At 36.7% G+C, this 25868-nt stretch overlaps 1 long non-coding RNA gene across 1 annotated transcript in view; it reads left to right on the top strand.

Annotated features, from left to right (window-relative positions):
• The window catches only part of LOC110349170 (uncharacterized), a 132425-nt gene extending 107520 nt beyond the window's left edge, over positions 1-24905 (top strand). The window contains exons 3-4 of the long non-coding RNA XR_002394970.2: positions 22360-22567; positions 24751-24905. This is a non-coding gene — a long non-coding RNA (uncharacterized LOC110349170). The remainder of the gene's footprint in view (positions 1-22359; positions 22568-24750) is intronic.
• Positions 24906-25868: the final 963 nt, after the last annotated feature.

Consider the following 25868-nt stretch of genomic DNA (forward strand, 5'->3'; position numbering starts at 1 on the left):
ATATTAGCTACCAGGCTGAATAAAATAGTCATTCTCTTCCTTTTCTATGATTATCTGTGTTTATGAGGGTCTATTGTTTGAAGGCCTATTTATTTAACAGAATCATCCAAATTCGGTGAGGTGGGTAAGGCTGGGTTGCAAGAATACCTGCAAGTAGGTAACTGGTTACACACAATCATTCGCTCCAGAAGGAAACAGACAAAGTGGCCAATTACAGGCTCTCTGAAGTCATTTCCAATTCTATGCTACTATTAGACCTTAATGTGACTAATAATACGGCTCATCAGGTGTAGCCACGCAATAATCATTCTCATTAGTCTCGTGCATAACACCATTTTCCCCTATGAGAAACCTAAGTCATTTTACAAATTTTCACTTGCCAAGTAGAAAACCATCCTCACTTACATTCTTTGAATAAGACAAGTACAAATTGCATTAAAGTCTAGAAAAGAAAATGGGTCTTTTTCATTAATATTTTTAGTTCCTTCCTGTTTCTCTCAGGGGTGGTTTTACTTTATTCTGATAGTCTCTTTTGCTGAATATTGTTTCCTATTCATTCTTTTGAGTTTCTGGTTGGTGGAGCTTTCTGTAGTTCAAGGTTAACCCAAAACTTCATCTGTTTTAATATCCCAAGTGGTAGATTCCAATACTCCTGCTTCTGTCACCAATCTTATGTCTTGTGATTTCCAACAATTAGACTGTGATAAAATAGACTGTAATGGAGGCTGATCTGTGCCTGTATCCCTGAGGCTGAGCTGGAGATTGCTATTTGAACAAAGGAATGAATGCATGGACGGTCACTCCATTCTAGCCTATACCAGCAGTCATTTATGATGTCCATGGAGAATGGACAGAGACAGGATACCAGTAAATATGACTAGAGGAAGGCAAGGAGGATAGCTATAAAGATATTAATGATAAAAGCTCTTCATTGCACCAATGTGAGGAAATAGGTATAAAATACATCTCATAAACCTTATGTAATGTGTTTTCTGGGAACTAACACATCTTAGGACATCCTTTGTGACACTGTGTGAACCTACTTATCTCTCTTTAAAACATGTATGTTTCTACTTCAGCAACAGGTTGTTCCAAATTCTGAAAATTCTCAGATTTTGAAAGACCTAAGAATTTAGACACATTCATAGGTTGGTGAAAAGAGAACAGCTAGTGAAATTGAGCTTCATTTGTGTTGGAGTATTTACATACACACTTTAATCTTAATAATCTTCTAAGGTTAATATTATCCTTATTTTGAGTTAGGGAAAGGGAGGCTCAGATGGATTGTTTTGGGGAAGATTTGATGAGAACTAAGGAAGCTTGTGAATTCTATTGAGGTGCTAGAATGTGTTTCCCATTTTGCATTTTCATCAGCAACAGAGGAGAGTTCCAGTTGCTCCCATCCTCATCAAGTAATATCAGGCTATTTATGTCATCCATTCTAGCATCTGTGTAGAAGGTTTAGTTTGCATATCCCTAATGGATTAATGATGCTACACATATGAGCTATCTGCCAACTTTATGTCTTCTTTAGAGAAGTGTCAAAGTCTTTTGCCCATTTAGAAAATTGAGTTGTTTTCTTATTGTTGAGTTTTGAGAGTTCTTTATATATCATGGATACAAGTCTTTTGTCATATATGTGAATTTCTTTGGCATCTTAAAAGAGTGGTCACGTTTGTATGCACATGTTTTCAAACTCTGTCACTAATCTGTTTTTATTCTTATGTCAAACCACACTGTTGATTACTGAAGCTTCCTACTAATTTTTGAAACTGATAATGTAATTTTTCCAACTTTATTCTTCTTCATAAATTTTAAGGCTATTCTTATATTCCTTTGTTTTCCCATTGAATATTTAAGATTTATTTGCATATATCTATAAACATCCTTTTGATTTGTATTGCTTAAATCTATAAATCACTTTGGGGAGAACTGACAATTTTACCACCTTTATTTCTCTCTATTTATTAAGATTTTAAGTTCTTGTGTCAGCATTTTAAAAATACTTTTAAATTATTTTATAAATATATAACGTGCCCTTCCATCATTACGATCTTTTGGTCCCCTCCTATTGTCTTCTTCCCATACAACAGAGCAGAGACTTTAAAAACACTTTTTTCTTTTTTCTCTTCTCTTCTTTCATCTGGCATTACCCAGTCCCCAATCCTGTGGGCTTTAGAGAATTGATTCTATAAAATTACTGTTGAATGCTGTTTTTCATCATTATAGGAGACACAGCATTGCATTTAATGCACATTAACTGTGGGTCAAGACTTGGGTTGATATGATGCTTACACTATTACCATGGATTTCTTCTTCTAGGCTAAGGGAAGATCCAAAACAGGGTCTCATGGTGTATTATTTCTCAACTAACCCTGATAAATACCATTGTGACAGGTTAGCCTGTTACTGCTGTAGCTGATTTGATTGCCTAGGAATAATCCTGACTCAGGGAACAATTTTGTGCCAGCAAACCTGTTTACCAAATCTACTATTACACTCAGGCAGAAGGGCAGCAAGAGTTCCTAACACAAGAACTCAGATTGGGTCAGACTCTGCATAAATGCCTGCAACCTGGCAGAAAGAAGTCCTGAGCCTGAGTTAGCTTCAGTATTGTGGTGGAGGAATCAGAGGAATTACTGGGCTGTGGGCATTCAAACTCTGGAAAAGAAGCTACTTGGGCATGACATATGCAATGTTTCATTGAAATATTTAATTTGTGTTCCCATTGGACATTTTATAGATTTAAGTTTTTGTATGTTTCTTGATTTATTTAGTTATATGGAGATATGTTATATTCTTTTATGGTTTCCTGTGTTTACTAGGTTGTTACTTTTGTGTATTTGTTCTTTCATTGGCTCTGATTTAATAGGTGTCTGGGTTCTCTCCCTTGTCAGAATTCCCTATCTAGTTTCATCTCAAACCCCAAGACAATATTATTAACATATTTCTCTGTTCTTTTTCCAAATATGTAAACACTTCCTCCCAAGTTTTTAAATTCCCCCATACTTATCTTGAATCTGTCATTCAAATTTTGAGCTGTTTTGGTTAGCTCATCCAGTTTCTTACCTATTTCCCCCAAATTCACCATTGACATATTGAAACTGCTCTGAACTTTGATTAATTTCCTCTTTGAATTCATCTATCTTCTTCATCCCTTCTATGAACGTTTCATAGATTTCTGCTACCTAGTATTTGTTTTCTTCTTCCTTTGTAACCCCTTGCTCTTCCTTGGGAGAGTTGTGGGGGAAGGGTTCAGAGATCTTCTATTCCCTTGCTTCCCAATTTTCCACGTGTATCTGTTATGAGGATATGGAATCCTTGAAAAGATGTCAGACAGAAATACCTGAAATAAAAAACTGTATAGATCGAGTTCTAGGGGCTCCTAGAGATTTCTTAGTATTTTCTCTGCAGATGATCATTTCATCTACATATAAAGATTTTGCTTCTACCTTGCCAGTCCTATCCTAATTGTGTCATTTTATTGCCAGACTATTTTGGTTTAGACCTATGTTTCAAAATTTAATGGACAGATGAAGAGTAGGCATATCTGCCCTTGTTCCCCACCTTAGGGAGAAAGCATTGTATCTTTTCCATTCATATAAGACATTTTTGCTGGAAGTATGGGGTACATGTCTTTGATCTGTTGAGAAGGTTCTGTTCTACTTCTAGTCTCCTGATAGCTTTTTACCATGAAGAGCTGTAGAATGTAGTTCAATATTTTTTCTCCAACTAGTGACCAGATATATGGCTTTTTCCTTTCCTCTGTTAAAATGATGACTTTTAGGGGTGGATCTTCCAATGCTGAACCAACACTGCCATCCCTATAATAAAACCACTTTCTACTTATTGTCAGATCTGACTTCTAATAGTTTGTTTTGTTAAACAAATTTCTATCTATGTTCATACTTTTTTCTTCTATTATCTTTATTCAGTTTTAGGATTAGTACAATGTTGATTTCCTAAAATGAAGGGAGAAGTGTTCTTTCTTTTTTCTGCTTTAAATGTTCGATATAATTTATCAGTTAAAATGTATATGAGCCTGCTGTTGTCATATAGGTAGGTTTTCAAGCTAGGAATATACTTTCTTTAATAGGTGCTATTCAAATTTTATATTTCCTCCAGAGTTAGTTTCATTAATTTGTCTTCCAAGGTACTTCTTAGAAGTTGTCAAATTTATTTCAAAAAAGATTTCTGTAAATCCTTTGTATATCCTTTTAAATTCTGTAAAATCTGTGATAATGTCTCCCAGATTTTGATACTGTAATTTTAAAAATGTGTAATTGATATTGTGAAATAGGAAGAAAAGGTCTAAAGGAGCAGGGGAAGTGGGAGGGATAGGGGAAAGGAAAGAAAGGAAAAGAAAAATATGAGAAAAGGAAAAAAATGGAAACAAGGTCTTTGCAAATAGGGAAGGGTGGAGGGGGTGAAGCGAGGGTGGGGGAAAGGGAAAAAAATAAGAACCAAGATACTCATGTAATGATACAAGATCCCAATGATGAATGTAACTGTATTTTATACCAAAAATGTACCAATAAACTTAATGGGAAAAAAACTGTAAAGAATTCATGTATTTTAGAAATGACTAGTGTGAAGACAAAGTGTCTGATATTTAGGACAAAATAGTCAATTATGATAAAGAACTCAAAGAAGTCAAAAAGAAAATAAGAGAACAAGAAAAAACTATCCAGCAGCTATGAGATGATAACAAGAAGACCAATCTAAGCCTAACTGGAGTTAAAAGAAAACCTAGAGGATAACACAGATGGATTCACTACCATGCTTACAGAAACCATGGAAGAAAAATCCCCAAATATAAAAAAAGAGTTTAAAATACAAGTAAGCAATGCTTGTAGAACACAAAATAATTATGATTAAAAAAAAGAAGCTCACCAAGGCACATACTAGAACAAAAACAGATTCATGGATCAATGGAACAGAATTGAGGATACAGAAACTTCCCCAAACAGTCAGCTATTTGACCTTTGACAAAGAGGCCAAAAGCATATATTGAAGAAAAGATAGCCTATTTAATAAGTGGTGCTGGGAAAACTGGTTGTGTGTGTGCAGAGGATTGAAACTGCACCCTTATCTCTTACCATGTGCTAAATTAAAATCAAAATATATCAAAGATTTAAACATTAAAACAGAAACATTAAACCTACTGGAAGATAAAATAGATAAAACACTTGGCATAAGTGTAAAAAAAGATTTTCTAAACAGAACTTCAATTGCACAAAAAACAACAGCAAGAATCAACAAATAAGATTACAACAGATTAAAAGCTTCTGTAAACCAAAAGAACCCATTAATAGAGTGAAGAGACAACCTACAGAATGGAAAACAAAATCTCAGCTACTCCCCAGACAGAAGATTAATATCTAGAATATAGAACGAACTCAAAAAATTTAAACCACCTAAAATTAAAGATTCAGTCAAGAAATGGGCTGGAGAAATGAACTGACACTTCACAAAGGAAGAAATACCAATGGTCAACAAATATCTGAAAAACACTTAACATCTAAAGCTATCAGAAAAATGCCAATTTAAAACAATGCTAAGATTCCATCTTACTCCAGAAAGAATGACAATAATTAGGATGTCAAACAATAGCAAATGTTGGTGAGGGTGTGGTGAAAAAGGAACCCTCCTTCATTGTTGGTGGGAATGTAAACTAGTACAACCATTATGAAAATCAATATGGAGATTTCTCAAAGAACCAAAATTAGAAATTTCATATGACTCAGTGATTCCACCTGCTAGATATCTTCCCAAAAGAGAAGACATCATAGTACAGACTGAGGATTTAGCTCAGTGGCACAGAACCTGCCTGGCATGCACAAGGTCCTGAGTTTGATCCCCAGTATAAAAAGGCATTATACTACAGTGATACCTGCATATCAATGTTTATAGCAGCACAATTCATAATAGTGAAATCCTGGAAACAGCCTGTATACCCATCAAGAGATCATTAGATAAAGCAAATATGATGTCTATATGTAATGGGATGCTACTCTGATGTAAGGAATGACATATTTGAGACATTTGTGGGAAAATGGATGTACCTGGAATATATAATGTTGAGTGAAATAAGCCAGACACACAAACTTAAATACTATATGGTATCTCTCATTCAAGTGAGGTAAAGTACAAAGAGAATAATAAGGATGGATAGAATGGGACAAGGAGTTGGATCTCTTGCAATAGGGAGGTAGTCCAAGGGAAGAAGAGGAAGGGGTGATGAGGAGGGGAAGGGGAAATAAGTAGAATAAAGATATGCCATGTACAAGAACCAAATAACCTCACTGAATGTAAATATTTTATGCCACAACATGAACTAAGATTAATAATATCAACAAAATAAAAAATGAGGTAGAAGAACTGGAGAAGGAGGGAGGGAGGATAGGAAAGGGAAAGGGGATTTATTTATTTATTTATTTTAGTTCTTTTATTGGTACATATTAGGTATACAATTCATTTACATTTATCATTGGGTGTGTGTACCTGTACATGATATATCTTGGTTCTTATTTTTTCCCCATTACCTGTGCGCCCTTCATCCCCTCCACCCTTCCCTATTTACATAGATTTCATTTCCATTTTTTTTCTTTTCTCATAGTTTTTCCTTTCCCTCTTTTCCTTTCCCCTTCCCCTCCCTTCACTCCTTCATCTTTGGACCTTTTTTCCTATTTCAAATTATCAATTATTCATTTTAATCATTTTAACCCTTGTTTACACTATCAGTTTCTCACACTAGGGAAACTATTCGGTATTTATGCATATGTGTCCTATTTATTTCACTTAAGAGTATGGCCTCGATATGCATCCATTTAGCTGTAAATGACTCTAGTTTTTCATTCTTTATGGCTGAGTAGTACTCCATTTTATAAAAAACTTCACATTTTCTTTATCCAGTTTCCAGTTGATGGGCACTTGAGCTGCTTCCAAGATTTAGCTATTACAAACAGACATTTCTCAGACAAACAAGTAAAAGCAGCAAACAAATATATGAAAAAATATTCAACATCACTCGTCATTCGAGAGATGCAGATGAAAACAACACTGAGATTCCACCTCACCCCAGAAAGAATGGCTGCTATCAAGAAATCAATAAATAACAAATGCTGGCGGGGTTATGGGGAGAAAGGAACCCTTCTCCATTGTTGGTGGCAGTGCAGAATGATGCAACCACTATGGAAGTTAGCATGGAGATACCTCAAAGAACTAGGACTAGAGGTCCCATTTGACTCCTGCTGGGTATCTTCCCAAAAGAATTAAAAGAATCATACCACAGTGATATATGTGCACCCATGTTCATAGCAGCATAGTTTGTAATAGCTAAAGCTGGGAAAGGGGATTTAAAAAGAAACAAGCCGTGATATGTACATGTAACCACTCCCTAAGATGGCTATAAACTGTATGAACTGCTAATATGTGCTAATAAAATAAAAAAAAATTAAAAATAATATACAAAGGTAAGTACAGGTTAATTTCTTTATTTTTCTTTATGTTTTTATATTTTTATTATTTTGTATTATATTACAGTATTGCAATCAGTTTTATAAGAATATTTTGGGGCTTCCGGGCTGCCAACCATCCCACCGCTGCCTGCCCAGAAGTAGGGGCTTCTGAGCTGCCGTCCCACTGCTCCTGGTCCAGAGAAGGGGCTTCCTGGCTACCATCCCTCCCACTGGTCCCAGCCTAGAGGAAAGGGCTTTTGGGCCACCTTCTGTCCAACCACCCCCACCCAGAGGAATGGGCTTCCGGGCCACCATCCCTACTGTCACTCTGGGCCCCTGTCCCACCTCTCCCAACTCAGAGGATGTGAACTGCTCAGGCACCAACAGCACCCCCTGCTCCCCATTCGAAATGAGAAAACATGTAAATAAGACTCAAAAGCAGACTTCCAGATCACCTACAGCAACCCCAAAGGGAAATGAGATGGAACACTCATAATCAACCACCTGGACCCACTGAACTGGCAACAAAAGGGGATCTGGAAAAAATGAAATCAGAAATAATTTCTCAGATAACAGGAGAAATTGTGCTCCTAGTGCAAGACATGATTAATAAATCTAGAGAGGAGCTGAGGAACATGATGGAATCTCAACATAGGAAACAAATGGAATCCATAAAACAGATGGAAATAGATTTCCAGGAGATGAAAAACTCCATTGACAGTCTACACAGCAGAATGAGCCAATGTGAGGACAGAATTTCAGATATAGAAGATAAGATTTTAATTAATGACCAGGAAAAGAAAAATTGCTTCAAAATTATAAGGGAACATGAGAAATCAATCCAGCTGCTGCTAAACAATACAAAGAAGAATAACATAAGACTGATTGGAGTCAGTGAAGAAAGAGGAGAGAGTGCAGATGACATAAAAAATCTCTTCACAGAAGTAATGGCAGAAAACTTCCCAAGCAGGGGAAAAGAATTTGATATAAAGATAAGTGAGGCATATAGGACTCCAAATAGCCTTGATCAAAAAAAAATCTACACATAGGCATATAATTGTTAAGATTCCAGAAACACAACAGAAGAACAAAGTTCTCCAAGCAGTGAGAGAAAAGAAACCAATCACATACAAAGGAAAGCCCATCAGAATCACAGCAGACTTCTCAACACAAACCCTCAAGGCAAGAAGAGCTTGGAGTGACATATTCCAATCCCTAAAAGAAAACAGCCTCCAACCCAGATTGATGTACCCTGAAAAACTATCTTTCAAAATGGATGGAGAAATAAGATACTTTCATGACAAAGAGCACCTTAGGAACTTCGTAAATACCAAACCAGCACTCCAAAAAATTTTACACAATATCCTAGGAACAGACATTGAGGATCATAACCCCAGTAAGCAAAGCAGAATGAACCCATTTGGCATGACAAGAAATTAATGTAAAGTGGGAGAACCCAACAAAAAGAAAAAGTCATGGTAATGACAAGTCAATACGTTTCAGTTCTAACCATCAATGTTAATGGTCTCAATTCACCAATCAAAAGAAATGGACTGGAAGAATGAGTCAAGAAGCAAAATCCAACAATATGCTGCATACAAGAAACACACTTAATTCAAAAGGAAACTCATAGACTGAAAGTTAAAGGGTGGAAAACAATACTCCATGCATCAGGAACCTGAAAAAAAGAAGTAGTAGCTATTTTCTTTGCTGATCAAGTAGATTTCAAACCAACACTGATTAAGAGAGACAAAGAAGGACACTATATGCTTGTAAAGGGAAGAATCCAAGAGGAAGAGATGACAATCATAAATATCTATGCACCAAACACTAGTGCACCCAACTATATAAAACAAATACTAACAGACATGAAAAGTCATATATGCACTAATACAATTGTAGTGGGGGACCTCAACACCACACTGTCACAAATAGATAGATCAACCAGATCAAAAATAAGTAATGAAATACTAGAACTCAATCAAAGTCTCGAACAAATGAACTTAACAGATATTTACAGAGTGTTCCACCCCACAAAATCAGAATACACATTCTTCTCTGCTGCACATGGGTCATTCTCCAAAATAGACCACAGAGTCATAGAATGTGTTTAAGTAAGTGCAAAGGAATTCAAGTTATCCTCTGTGTATTATCAGACCATAGTGTGATGACATTGGAGATCCATAGCAGAAAAAACTCAAAATATTTCATGAACATGTGGAAATTGAACAACACACTTCTGAATAACCAATGGGTCACAGAGGAACTTAAAGAAGAAATCAGACAGTTCCTTCAATTAAATGACAATGACAATACAACATATCAGAATCTATGGGACACAATGAAAGCAGTCTTACAAGGGAAATTCATAGCAGTGAATACGCATATTAGGAAAACAGAATGAGCCAAATTAAACAACCTAATACTGAACCTCAAGCTTCTAGAAAAAGAAGAGCAGGACAACCCCAAAGCTCATACAAGGGAGGAAATTATAAAGATCAGAGGAGAAATCAATGCAATGGATACTAAGAGAATGATACAAAAAATCAATGAAGCCAAGAGTTGGTTCTTTGAAAGAATCAACAAAATTGACAAACCCTTAGCCAACCTTGTCAGAAAAAGGAAAGAAAAGGCCCAAATCCATGCAATTAGGAATGAAAAGGGTGAAATTACAACAGGCCCAGCAGAAATCCAGAGGATCATCAGTACCTACTTCCAGAACCTATATGCCAATAAGATGGACATCACAGAAGAAATGGACAGATTCCTAGATACATATGAATTACCAAAGTTGAATGAAGAAGACCTAAAAATTCTGAACAACCAAATATCAACTAATGAAATTGAAAACATAATTAAAAACGTATCAACTAAGAAAAACCCAGGCCCTGATGGCTTCACTGCTGAATTCTACAAGACATTTAGAGAGGAACTGCTGTCACTACTGTTTAAACTCTTCAATGAAATTGAAAGGGAAGCAATACTCCCAAATTCATTCCTGGAAGCAAGCATCACCTTGATCCCCAAAGCAGAGAAATACCCAACTAAAAAGGAGAACTATAGGCCAATCTCACTAAGGAACATAGATGCAAAAATCCTTAATAAGATGCTGGCAAATAGAATACAGAAGATCATCAAGAAGATCATACACCCTGATCAAGTGGGATTCATCCCAGGGATGCAGGGATGGTTCAATATATGAAAATCAATTAATGTAATACACTATATCAATAGACCCAAGGACAAAAACCATAGATTATCTCCATAGATGCACAAAAAGCATTTGACAAAATCCAACATGCATTTATGATAAAAACCCTACAAAAAATTGGAATAGATGGTCTCTACCTCAAACTGATAAAAGCCATCTATGAAAAACCAACAGCTAATATCATACTAAATGATCAAAAACTGAAATCCTTCACACTAAAATTAGGAACAAGACAAGGATGTCCACTATCACCACTCTTGTTCAATATAGTTCTGGAAACATTAGCCACACCAATTAGACAAGAGAAAGAAATAAAAGGAATAAAAATAGGAAATGAAGAAGTCAAATTGTCATTATTTGCAGATGACATGATACTCTATATAGAAGACCCCAAGAACTCCACCAAAAGTCTTCTAGACTTAATAACCAAATTCAGTCAAGTAGCTGGTTACAAGGTCAACACACAAAAATCAATAGCTTTCCTCTACACCAATGACAGACTCACTGAGAGAGAAATAGGGCAAATAATTCCTTTCACAATAGCATCCAAAAAACTGAAATACCTAGGAATCATCCTAACGAATGAAATCAAAGACCTCTTCTCTGAAAACTATGGCACTCTGAAAAGAGAGATTGAAGATGATATCAGAAAATGGACAGACATCCCCTGCTCCTGGCTAGGAAGGATTAATATAGTAAAAATGGCCATACTTCCAAAACTGCTCTATAGATTTAATGCAAGTCCAATTGAGATCCCAGCAGCATACTTCACAGACCTTGAGAAAACAATCCAAAATTTCATTTGGAACAAGAAGAGACCTAGAATAGCAAAAGCAATTCTAGGTAACAGAGACATGGCAGGAGGTATCACAATCCCCGACCTGCAATTATACTACAAAGCTACTGTGATAAAAACAGCATGGTACTGGCAAAGAAACAGACCTGAGGACCAGTGGAACAGGTTAGAAGATGCAGAAACAACACCAGACACACTCAGCCATCTCATCTTTTATAAAAGAGTCAAATACCCTCACTGGAGGAAAGATAGCCTCTTTAATAAATGGTGCTGGATAAAGTGGGTTTCAGTTTGCCAAAGATTAAAACTAGACCTATATCTCTCACCATGCACTAAACTAAAATCAAAATGGATTAAAGATCTAAATATTAAAATAGAAACTCTGAACCAGTTGGAACAGAGGTTAGGTAGAATCCTTGAAGACATCAGTGTAGGAAAAGATTTTATGAACAAAATCTCAGTTGCCCATGAACTAGCACAAACAATCAACAAGTGGGATCTCTTCTTATTAAAAAGTTTCTGCACAGCAAGAGAAACCACCAGCAGTGTGAATAGACAACCCACAATGTGGGAAAAAATCTTCACCTGCTTTTCCTCAGACAAAGGTCTACTATCTCGAATCTATAAAGAACTTAAAAAGATCAGACCTCCCAAATTTAAAGACCCAATCCAAAAATGGGCATCTGAAATGAACAGACATTTCTCAGACAAAGAAGTAGAAATAGCAAATAAATACATGAAAAAATGTTCAACATCACTGGTCATTCAAGAGATGCAAATGAAAACAATGCTGAGATTCCACTTCACTCCAGAAAGAATGGCTGCTATCATGAAATCAACCAATACCAAATTCTGGTGGGGCTGTGGGGAAAGAGGAACCCTGCTCCACTGCTCGTAGGAGTGTAGACTGGTGCAAGCACTGTGGAAATCAATATGGAGATACCTCAAAGAACTAGGACTGGAAGTCCCATTTGACCCTGCTATTCCACTGCTGGGGATCTTCCCCAAAGAATTAAAAGAATCATACCACAGTGATATATGTGCATCCATGTTCATAGCGGCACAGTTTGTAATAGCTAAAACTTGGAAACAGCCTAAATGCCCATCAACTGGAGACTGGATAAAGAAAATGTGGGGTTTTTTTATAAAATGGAGTACTACTCAGCCATAAAAAATGAGAAATTAGAGACATTTATAGCTAAGTGGATGCACATTGAGGCGATGCTCTTAAGTGAAATAAATAGGACACACATGTATAAATACCAAATAGTTTCTCTGATGTGAGAAACTGAAAGTGTAAATAAGGACTAAAATGAATAATAGGTAATGTGAAATAGGAAGAAAAGGGGCAAAGGGGAAGGAAGTGGGAGGGGTAGGGGAAAGGAAAGAAGGGTATGGAATTAATATGAGAAAATGGAAAAATAGGAACAAAATCTTTGTAAATAGGGAGGACTGGAGGGGTTGTAGGGAGGGCTGGGCAAGGGTGAAAAATAAGAACCAAGAGAGATTATGTAAAGGTGCAAATTTCCAATGATGAATGTCATTATATTGTATACCTAAAATGTACCAATGATTCAAATGAATAATCGATAATGCAAAATAGGAAGAAAAGGTCCAAAGGGTTAGGGGTAGTGGGAGGTGCAGGGGAAAGGAAAGAAGGGAAAGGAAAAATGATGAGAAATGGAAAAAATGGAAATACAGTCTTTGTAAATAAGGAAGGCTGGAGAGGGTGAAGAGAGGGCTAGGAATGGGGAAAAAATAAGAACCAAGATCCATCTTGTAAAGGTACAAGTTCCCAATGAGAAATGTAAATATGTTGTATACCTAAAATGTACCAATAAAAGAATTTAAGAACAACAACAACAAAAAGAATATTTTGGGTAAGTACACGTTAATATGTTTATTTTTCTTTATGTTTTTATATTTTTTAATTATTTTGTATTATATTACGGTATTGCAATCAGTTTTATAAGAATATTTTCAGTTGTGCATTGAATCATCTGAGTTTCTATTATGTCTTATAGGGAAATGCACTTTGATATACAATTGCTTTAGATTACAAGCATGTTTCCAAAATCAATTATTCTTCCAAACCATGCTTTTACTGTATTCTTCTTCAAGTTGTACTGGATGAAATTTGCTGTTTCACAGAGTATTTTTTTTCTATGTCAATAGAAGTTGTAGGTCTGTAGTTTTTCTCTCTTTGTTGTATTATCTTATTTTTTGAATCAGGGTGATGCTAGCCTCATGAAATGAATTGGAAAATATTCCCTTCTTTACTATTTTTTGGACTATGTAGAATTGCTTTTTTGTCTTTATAAAATGTTTGGTACCATTTATAAGTGAAACCACCTTGGCCTGGAAATTTATTTTTCCAAAATTTTTTTCCAAACATTTAAAAAATAAAATTCATCTTCTTTTGGTGTATAGTTCTTCAGCGCTGCATGGATTTGTTCTTTCCAGGGATATTTTAAAATATAAATTCAACTTTTAAATAGTTATATAACTCTTCAGGTTAGCTATGTCTTTTTAAAATTAATTTTATTGGTACAATTTAGATATACATAATGATCACGTTCATCATAGGTAATGTGTGTCTGTACATGATGTATCTTGATTCATCTTTTTTTTTTTACCATTTCCCTCCCCTCCATCCCCCTTTTCTCTCCCTCCTTATTTATAAAGCTGTTTCCATTTTATCCCTTTTTTCACATTTTTTCTCTTCCCTTCCTTTCTCCCTCCCCACCTCCATAGTTCCCCTTTCCTTTTGAACAATTCCTTCCTATTTCACAATATCTATTATACATTTTGGTCCTTATTTGTACTTTCAGTTTCTCACACCAGAGAGACAATATGTTATTTATATATGTGTGTCTGACTACCTATATCATTTTGGGTGAGTTTTGATTGTTTGTGGGATTTGAGGAATCAGTCCATTTCACTTAAATTACTGAATTTTTGTGCATGGGGTTGTTCTTGTATTTAGTCTTTTCATTGTTATTCATATACAGTATTTTTATAATAAATGATGTAAAGCCTTTTATCAGATAACTCCAACATTCGTGTCATTTTATTATGGATGTCTCTTGATTATCTTTTCTCATGTAGGTTCAGCTTTCTGTTTACATGCTCAGTAAATTTGAATTATGGTCCCTTTGAATATTGTAAGGCTCTAGGTTTAGTTCAAATCTTATGTTGGACAAGTGACCTTGTCAAGCTGCAAGATCTAATCTATATTCTGGTATCATCACTTGAACTTTGGATCAAATGTTATCTGAAACCAGTTAAATTATCCAGTAATTTGAGCCAATACATTCCATTTTACTGTTTACTGCACAGTGAGCTGTTTTCTGACACTTGAAATGGAAATTTTCCTCATGTTATTATTTTATCATTATGTATTTCCTTATATATTAAAAGGGCTAATTAGGTATAATTTGTATTTCCTCTTAAAATGGTTTGCCTTTATCTTTTCCATAATCTAGGCAAACATGTTATCCATCTGTTCATTTAACATGGTAAATCAATAAACCCAGATATCTTGAAGACATTTCTATGATTTTTGAGAGGTATTAGCTATTATCAGATGTCAAGGGCTAACAAAAAACATTTCATCTGGTGGTTTCTCCACTGTTCCTGATGCAGTATGAGTAAGAATGAAATGGAAGAGGGAGAGATGGTGAAAGAGAGCTGAGTATATAAAATTGTAATAATATTCTACAAACTATGGCTAAACTGAACCCATTTGAGGTATCTCAGAGACATAATTTTGCTCTCATTAATAGGCCTCATGACATCAATAAAATCTAAGATTTTGCAAAATTTGACTGATAAGTCTTGCCCTTGTTAATCTGGATCTTAAGGAACATTGGCTCCTCTTGGGGAGAGAATGGTGTGGTATTGGTTATAAAATGATTAAAATAACTCAATAAGCCATTGGAAGAAAACAGATTTGGACTCAGACCCTTCTAACTCCAAAGCCTGTCATTCAACTCAAGGCTGTACAATCACTTAATTCATACAGGCATTTACCTGAGAAAGACTTTTCTTGCCTTACCATCCAGAAAACAACTATGTTGTCAGCAGTCATCTCCTTCTATCCCACAGATTATTGCATTAGCATCATGAAGGCCATAGTGGCCTCCACATGGTCATAGAGATGACAGTAAATTAAATAGGGCTGCATATTATTTGCTTTCCCTTTCATTAAGAGGTGGAGTCTAATTCTTCTCCCCTGTTAATATGGGCTGAGCATGGTGACTTTCCTAATTAATAGAATTCAATGGAAATATTGTTCTGTGCCTTTTGAAACTAGTCATAGGGACTTTGTATTTCTGCTTGAGAAGCCTCTCTGTCTGTCTGTCTCTCTCTATCTCTCTCTTTCTCTGTCTGTCTTTCTCTCTTGATCATCCTTGAGCTTCTCTGTAAGTAGCCCCATCACACCAAGCCTGGTCAATGTGCATACTCTACTTGGACTCAGGTACAAAAACCCAAAAACTATGAGTGAAGCCATTTTAGACCTTCATGACAAGCCTGTTCACCAGCTGCCAAAACATCTGATGGCAGCAAATTTTATCAATGTTCGTGAAACAGAAGAATTATCCAACATGGTACTGACCTAATTTCTGACCCACAACATCATGAGAGATAATAAAAATTGGCCTTGTTTTAAGCCACAATTTATGGGGTAGTTTATCACATAGCAATAAACAATAGAAACAATCTCTGTTCTGCCCCTGAGAGCCACTACAGTGTTTCATTGACAGAATCTCTTTATTCTTTGTATCTTTCCAGATCCTAGGCTTCTAGCTCCTTCCTTCAATTTGTTTTTCATAATTACCAAATTTTATTTTTTAAAAACATACCACAAATGTATATATTACAGAAGTTATAGTGATTGTAATATGTTTAATATAACCCATTCTTTGCTGGAAAATAACCAGGGGAAACACTTGATGCCATAAGCATAAGCAAGAGCTTCCTTGAGAGAAGCTCAGTCAGTCCCAGCACCCGGAAGGAAGCTCCCCACCTTCATCCCAGGCTCCTAGGGCAGAGAAGGTGAGCCGGTCCCCGCACTCAGAAGGAAGCTCCCCACCTCCATCCCAGGCTCCTAGGGCAGAGAAGCTCAGCCAGTCCCAGCACCCGGAAGGAAGCTCCTCTGCTGCCATTCCAAGCTCCTAGGGCAGAGAAGGTGAGCCCTGTGGGCGCCAGAAGCACCCCCTCCGTGGAAATGAGAAGACACGCAAACAAGTCTCAAAAACAGACTTCTGGATCACCTACAACAACCCCAAAGGGAAAAAAGATGGAACAATCTGATACTCAACCACCTGGACTCTCTGAACTGGAAACAAAAGAGGATCTGGGAAAAATGAAATCAGAACTAATTACTCAGATAACAGCAAAGATTTTGCTCATGGTGCAAGACATGATTAATAAATCTAGAGAGGACACAGATAAAAAAAATAGAGGATCTGAGGAACATGATGGAATCCCAACATAGGAAACAAATGGAATCCATAAAACAGATACAAACAGATTTCCAAGAGATTAAAAACTCCATCAAAAGTCTGCGCAGCAGAATGAACCAATGTGAGGATAGAATTTCACATATAGAAGATAAGATTGCAATTAGTGAGGAGGAAAAGAAAAATTGCTTTAAAATTGTAAGGGAACATGAGAAATCAATCCAGCAGCTGCTAGACGATGCAAAGAAGAATAAAATAAGACTGATTGGAGTCAATGAAGAAAGAGGAGAGCATGCAGATGACATAAAAAAACTTCTTCACAGAGGTGATGGCAGAAAACTTCCCAAGCAGGGGAAAAGAACTTGACATATAGATAAGTGAGGCATATAGGACTCCAACTAGCCTTGATCAAAAAAAATCTACACATAGGCATATAATTGTTAAGATTCCAGAAACCCAACAGAAGGACAAAGTTCCACAAGCAGTTTGAGAAAAGAAACAAATCACCTACAAAGGAAAGCCCATCAGAATCACAGCAGACTTCTCAACACAAACCCTCAAAGCAAGAAGAGGTTGGAGTGACATATTCCAAGCCCCAAAGGAAAACAGCCTCCAACCCAGATTGATGTACCCTGCAAAACTATCTTTCAAAATTGATGGAGAAATGATACTTTCATGACAAAGAGCATCTTAGGAACTTCGTGAATACCAAACCAGCACTCCAAAACATTTTAGACAGTATCCTAGGAAAAGACAATGAGGATCACAATCCCAGGAAGCCCAGCAGAATGAATCTGTCTGGCACGACAAGAAATTAAATGCAAAGGGGGAGAATCCAACAAAAAGAAAAAGTCATGACAATGATAAGTCAATACATATCAGTTATAACCATCAATGTTAATGGTCTCAATTCACCAATCAAAAGAAATAGACTGGAAGAATAGGTCAAGAAGCAAGATCCAACAATATACTGCATAAAGAAACATACTTAATTCAAAAAGAAATTCATAGACTGAAAGTTAAAGGGTGGAAAACAATACTCCAGGTGACAGGAACCCAAAAAAAAGCAGGAGTAGCTATCCTCTTTGCAGATCAAGTGGATTTCAAGCCAACATTAATTAAGAAAGAAGAAAAAAGGGCCAGGGATTTAGCTCAGTGGTTCTGTCACCTGCAAGGTCCCAAGCACAAGGTCCCAAGTTCGTTCCCCAGGACCAAAAAAAAGAGACAAAGAAGGACACTACACCCTTGTAAAGGGACCAATCCAAGAGGAAGAGATGACAATCATTAATGTATATGCACCAAACAATAGTGCACCCAACTACATAAAACAAATACTAACTGGCATGAAAATCATATAAGCACTAATACAATAGGAGTGAGGGACTTCAGTAAACCACAAATAGATCAACTAGACAAAAAATAAGGAATGAAATACTAGAACTCAGTTGAACTCTTGAACAAATGAACTTAACAGATGTTTACAGTGTTCCACCCCACAAAATCAGAATACACATTCTTTTCAGCTGCTAGTGGGTTGTTCTCCAAAGTAGACCACATACTCACTAATATAACATGTTTAAGTAAGTGCAAAGGAATTGAAGTTATTCCCTTTATATTATCAGACTATACTGCGATGAAATTGAAGATCAATAGTAAAAGAAACTGCAAAAATTTCATAAATACATGAAAATTGAACAATACACTTCTGAATAACCAATGCATCACAGAGGAAATTAAAAAAGAAATCAGATAGTTCCTACAATTAAATGACAATTACAGTACAACATATCAGAATGTATGGTACACAATGAAAGCAGTCTTATGAGGGAAATTCATAGCAGTGAATACTCACAGTAGGAAAACAGAGTGAGCTGAATTAAACAACTTGATGCTGAACCTCAAGCTTCTAGAAAAAAGAAGAGCAGGACAAACCCAAAGCTCATGCAAGGGAGGAAATTATAAAGATTAGAGGAGAAATCAATGAGATGGAGACTAAGAGAATGGATACAAAAAAATCAATAAAGCCAAAAGTTGGTTTTTCGAAAGAATAAACAAAATTGACAAGCCTTTAGTCAAACTTATCAGAAAAAGGAAAGAACAGTCCAAATCCATGCAATTAGGCATGAAAAGGATGAAATTACAATGGACCCAGCAGAAATCCAGAGGATCATCAACACCACTTTGAGAACCTGTATGCCAATAAGATGGAAAACACAGAAGAAATGGACAGATTCATAGATATGTATGAATTACCAAAGTTGAATGAAGAAGACCTAAAAATTCTAAAAGACCCAATATCAATCGATGAAATTAAAAATGTAATTAAAAACTTACCAACTAAGAAAATCCCGGGTCCTGATGGCTTCACTGCTGAATTCTGCAAGACATTTAGAGAGGAACTACTGCCACTACTGTGTAAACTCCTCAATGAAATTGAAAGAGAAACAGTACTCCTGAATTCATTTCTGGAAGCAAGCATCACCTGATCCCCAAAGCAGAGAAAGACCCAACCGAAAAAGGGAACTATAGGCCAATCTCACTAATGAACATAGATCCAAAAATTATTAATAAGACACTGGCAAATAGAATGCAGAAAATCACCAAGAAGATCATACACCCTGACCAAGTGGGATTCATCCCAGGGATGAGGGATGGTTCAACACATGCAAATCAATAAATGTAATACACTATATCAATAGAGCCAAGGACAAAAACCATATGATCGTCTCAATAGATGCAGAAAAAGCATATGACAAAATCCAACACATATTTATGATAAAAACCCTACAAAAAATTGGAATAGACAGTCTCTACCTCAATCCGATAAAAGCAATCTATGAAAAACCAATAGCCAATATCATACTAAATGGTCAAAAACAAATCCTTCACACTAAAATCAGGAACAAGACAAGGATGTCCACTATCATGATTCCTGTTCAATATAAACTAGCCACAGAAATTAGATAAGAGAAAGAAATAAAAGGAATAAATATAGGAAATGAAGAAGTCAAATTGTCATTATTTGCAGATGCCATGATACTCTGTATAGAAGACCCCAAGAACTCCACCAAAAGTCTTCTAGACTTAATAACCAAATTCAGTAAAGTAGCTGGATACAAGGTCAACACACAAAAATCAATAGCTTTCTTTTTCACGAACAACAGACTCACTGAGAGAGAAATAGTTCAAAAAATTCCTTTCACAGTAGCATCCAAGAAACTGAAATACCTAGGAATCAACGTAACAAAAGAAATCAAAGACCTCTTCCCTGAAAACTACACCACTCTGAAAAGAGAGATTGAAGAGGATATCAGAGAATGGAAAGACATCCCTTGCTCCTGGGTAGGAAGAATAAACATAGTGAAAATGGCCATAGTTCCAAAACTGCTATACATAGATTCAATGAAATCTCAATTGAAATTCCCACAGCATACTTTACAGACTTTGAAAAAATACTCCAAACATTCATTTTGAATAAGAAGAGACCTAGAAGAGCCAAAGCAATTCTAGGCAACAGAGATATGATAGGGGGTGTCACAATTCCCAACTTGAAACTTTACTACACAGCTACTGTGATAAAAACAACATGGTACTGGCAAAGAAACAAACCTGAGGATCAGTGGAACAGATTAGAAGGTGCCAAAACAACTCCAGACACACTCAGCCACCTCATCTTCAACAAAGGAGCCAAACACCCTCACTAGAGGAATGATGGCCTCTTAATAAATGGTGCTGGAAAAATTGGGTTTCAACTTGCCAAAGATTAAAGCTAGACCTATATCTTTCACTAAACTAACATCAAAATGGATGAATGATCTAAATATTAAAATAGAAACACTGAACCAGCTGGAACAGAAGTTAGGTGGAACTCTTGAAGATACTGGTGTAGGAAAAGATTTTATGAACAAAACCTCAGTTGCCCAGGAACTAGCACAATCAACAAGTGGGATCTCTTCTCATTAAAAAGCTTCTGCTCAGCAAGAGAAACCACCAACAGTATGAAGAGACAACCCACAATGTGGGAAAAAATTTTCACCTGCTGTTCCTCAGACAAAAGTCTACTAGCTAGAATCCATAAAAAACTTTAAAAAATCAGACCTCCCAAATTTAAAGACCCAATCGAAAAATGGGCATCTGAAATGAACAGACATTTCTCAGACAAAGAAGTAGAAATAGCCAATAAACATGTGAAAAAATGTTCAACATCACTGGTCATTGAAGAGATGCAAATGAAAACAAGGCTGAATTCCACCTCACCTCAGAAAGAATTGCTGCTATCCTTAAATCAACCAATAACAAAGGGTGGAGGGGCTGTGGGGAGAGAGCAACACTGCTCCACTGCTGTGTAGACTGGTGCAACCACTGTGGAAATCAGTACAGAGATACCTCAATGGACTAGGACTGAAAGTCCCATTTGACCCAGCTATTCCCCTTCTGCGTATCTTCTCTAAAGAATTAAAAGAATCATACCACATATGTACACCCATGCTCATAGCAGCACAATTTGCAATAGCTACAACTTGGAAGCAGCCCAATTGCCCATCAACTGGATAAAGAAAATGTGGTTTTTAAATAAAATGGAGTACTACTCAGCCATAAAAAATGAGAAATTAGAGACGTATAACTGAATGCATGTACATTGAGGTGATACTCTTAAGTGAAATAAATGGACACACGTGTAAATACTGAATAGTTTCTCTAGTGTGAGAAACTGAAAGTGTAAATAAGGACTAAAGGGTATAATAGATAATGTGAAATAGGAAGAAAAGATGTAAAGAGGAAGGGAAAGTAGGAGGGGTAGGGGAAAGGAAAGAAGGGAATGGAATTAATATGAGAAAAGGTAAAAATGAAATCAAAGTCTTTGTAAATAGTGAGGGATGGAGGGGTTGAAGGGAGGGCAGGGGGATGGGGAAAAATAAGAACCAAGAGAGATTATGTAAAGGTGCAAATTTCCAATGATGAATGTCATTATATTGTATACCTAAAATATATTGATAAAATTAATTAAAAAGAAACTTAGAAAACAAATGCTAATGAAGATGAGGGAAAAATCTTGTTTACATTGTTGATAGAAATGTAAACTTGTACAACTACTATGGAAGTCAGTATGAAAATTCCTCAAAAAATTAAAAATATAAATTCCACTTGATCCAGCTCTACTCCTTCTTGGTATCTTCCCAATTATGTTAAGTACATTATACTATAGTGATACATGTATACCCATATTTATAACAGGACAATTCACAATAGCTAAGCTGCGGAAACAGCATATTTGTCCATTAATAGATGAATGGCTAAAGAAAATATGATGTACACATTATACATAATATAAAGAATTCACCAAAAAATGTATATACACTTTAGGAAAAGAATATGATGTCTTCGTCATATTTGTCTTATGAAAAATATCATGTTTTTTTTCAATAGATGGTGTTACTCTCATATGGAGGATCCTAGAGGATGTTGTATATCACAGAAAACCCACTATACTGCTGGCCTTTAGACAAGAAATTGAAAATGCATGTGCAGCAATCTCAGTGACCAAGATTACCAAGCAGCAGTTTGCTGTACTAATAAATGTCTAGAAGGCAATGGTAACCACTTTGAGCACCTCTTTGAATTGTAGAGGCCAAAGGTAACTTGTATTAATCTCATCATGTACTTAGTATTAAATTATTAGTATTAAATTTAGTATTAAAATCTTTATACAAGTTTTTCTTTTCTTGAAGGGTGTAAAAGATGGCCAGTTCTATCAGCTCTTGGGAAAGTAGAGGCCACTGTAGCTCCAGCACTGGTTTGGTTAAGAAAGGCTATTCTTGGGGTTTTCTCATGCAAAGTCTAAAATTTGACATATTATTTTCTTAGGATCTGGATGGATCAGAACATATCTAATCTTGGAAAGAAGACCTAGATAGTATAAAATCTTCTACTTCTGGAGTCTATGATTAGGGTCCTGACCTGCAGGCCTGCTAGGAACCTATTTATGCCTTGGTAAGGCAAATGGCTCTTACACATTCATACAAAGAATGAGAATGAATCTCATCAGAAAGAACATTAGAAACCTAGGTTAGGGAAAATTGCTTATCTAACGCTAATAATCTGTCTTGAAAAACTAAAAACTATAAATAACATTTCAAGCATGCCTAAAATTTTAATATTTGGCCCATAAGCCATAAATTCAGAGACAGCTTTGCACCCCAGTGTTGTCAATTACTGGAGAATTCTTTTGCTTAATTCAGATGGAAATCATGAATTGGCAAAGTGCATCTCTGCTAGCAGTCCTGAGGTCACCAGATAACACTGAATAACACTGGATGCCAACAGTTGACACAGCTAGCTATTGGTCACTGTGCTGTTGCCAGCCAGTCTCAGCTTGTGCTGGATGCCATAGATGACTCTGCCAGGTGCTGGTCTCTGTTGCTGATCTTCACTTGCTTCTGGTCTCTGGAGCTCTTTAGGGTTACAGCCCTGGTGTTTATTCCTGTTTCTTTTGAGATGAATGCTATGTCCACATTACTCAGGATAGGAATCCTGAGTAGATTTACAGGTCCTTTTGGAGCCCACACTATCACAGAAATAAATCATGAGCAGATTTACAGGACCACTAAAGTGAGTCTTTATTTTTGCAGAACAGGGGGATCAGTACACTGGTGGGAGCCCTCTTAGACTAAGCTCAAAAGTATGGGACAAGTGCTGTCTACATAGCTGCAGGCCTGTGATTGGTTTAAGTGCATGGCCACTATGGGTTCAAATTTGGGCCTACTGATTGGTCCAACTTCAGCCTGTGATTGGTCTAAGTGGGTGTGGGGCTCCAGGACAGCCACACCTGTCAGGGCACCGATTCAGTGAGGTGGTGGGACATCACAAGTTTGTTCTCTGGGGAAAAATTGGGGCCGACACCAGGGAACCTTCAGGAAGGCTAGCTGTGTTCAGCACAGAAAACTGGGATTCAGGAAAGTTGGGGATGTTAACAATAGGCCCAGATCCCTCTGTATTTGATCTTAGCCATGTTAGGGTGACACCCCCCCCCTTCTTTAAAGAGGCAGCAGCACCTTGGCAGGAGCAGGAGAAGGGCACCCTACAGCTGACAACCAAGTGGCCTCATGTTGCAGTGTCCTGGAGGAAGGTGGCCACTAAATAACCAGGGTGGACCCTAGGGAAAGTTATCCCACCCTATGGTGGTGGTGGTGGAGGTTAGGGGGAGCAAAGGGAAATGAGGGGGAGGATGCGACCACCCTGGCCAAGCCATGCCTCACTCCTGCCTGGGCTGTGGTGGTTGCTAGACTCAAGCCTTTTCATCTGTCTCCCCAAGACTGCCTACAGAGCTCCCTTCCCACTCTGCAGTCCACCTAGACAATTGCCTCACTGTTGGTGGTTCTAGATCTCTACTCCATTTTTCTCCTGTTAAGGTATATCTTTGTGTTCCAGTCCCTCTCTGCTAGTTGGTTTTCTAGAAAACCTTGGGCTGTATGAATTTCTTCCAAGAGTGGACTGGCCACAATGGGACAGGTTAGCTCATTATTACTGAGTCCTGTGATCAGCTTGTTTGGAGTCTGTAATAAATCTTGATGATAAGTAGTACTGTCATGTGAAAAAACATTAGATCTGCATACATTTATGACATCCAATCAAATATAAAATTATTTTTCAAAAATGTAGATAATTCTGTATGTATGTGTGCTTGTGCATATATGCATATGTATATTGTTTTGTTTCCAAACAAGAAATTTTCACAGGACTAGTTAAGCTTTTGTCCTACTTCTCATGCATCACAACAAATGAGAAGATTAAATCTGCCTAATATGTCTTGCTTTCCAGTTGGAGACAGTAGTTATTTTAAACTAGAAAGAAACGTAGAGAATTGGATTATGATAATAGCAACAAAGAGGGAAGTCACTCTTCATACCTTCATCTAAACTATACCGTATCTCTGGATGCATAAAAGTTAATCAAGGGTTGCGGCCACATTTAAAAATGAGGTAAGTAATAATTTCTTTCCTGAAGAAATTAAAAATCAACTGTTAATATTTAGCTCACAAAGAACAATTTAGGAGATGTGGGCCTCAGTGTTCTTAGTGTTCTCTCTCAGTTTTCAAGAGTTCTTAGAGAAAGTGGGTGTTTGAAATGAATCTTGAGGTGTAGATAGAAAATAAAAAAGAGAGGAACATTTTACTCCTTTAACTGTGGAATGGATAAATATTCAGAAGCAGGAATAAGCATGACATAGTAAAGAAAAGGCAAAGGTTTACATGTGTAGGATCCATTCAGGCAGACTTTGGTCTCAGTCTGTTGCTGTTGAAGAGGTTGACAGCTTGGCATATTCCTCTAACCTTTCGCAGGCCTCTAATTCTTCATCTCAAAGTAAGGAAAAGTAGCATCTTTCTCAATAGATTATTTTAAATATTGAATGGAAAAAGGGTATAAATTGGCCCTTGACACATAGACATTTGATACCTGCTGACCAATAATAGTGAGAAATAATAAGAAAGATAATTAGTGAATGATGTGATCTATAACTGCAGTATGAGAGAAAAACAGATTTGTGTTCCAGAAAAAGCTTGTGGAATTAAAAGTGAGGACATACTAAAGATTTAGATAGAAAACCACTCCTCATTTATTTCCAGTGTGAATTCAAGTTACATAGAGGTCTTCATATCTATCTTCAGTTTAAGTAGCTCCCAGGAGTTCTGATGCTGGGGATCCACCTGGAGCTTTCCAGGGGACACTTGTTACACATTGAAGGTTCTGTCATGTCTCTTCTCATTTTAGGCACTTAGTGCCCTGGACCCAAGAGCATGGCTCAGCCATCCATCTGAGGCATTGGATTTAACTACCATTTAGAGAAATCCCCTAAAGTACCCCTCCTGTTCTCCCAAAAACTCCTCTGGTGGATATTTCAGCCTTTCTTCTATTCCACCTAACTCAAAGCATCAAGC

This window comes from Heterocephalus glaber, unplaced genomic scaffold, assembly GCF_053883595.1.
Source record: "Heterocephalus glaber isolate CG9 unplaced genomic scaffold, H.glaber_assembly_v1.0 deba00001504, whole genome shotgun sequence".
NCBI classification, from domain to species: Eukaryota; Metazoa; Chordata; class Mammalia; order Rodentia; family Bathyergidae; genus Heterocephalus; species Heterocephalus glaber.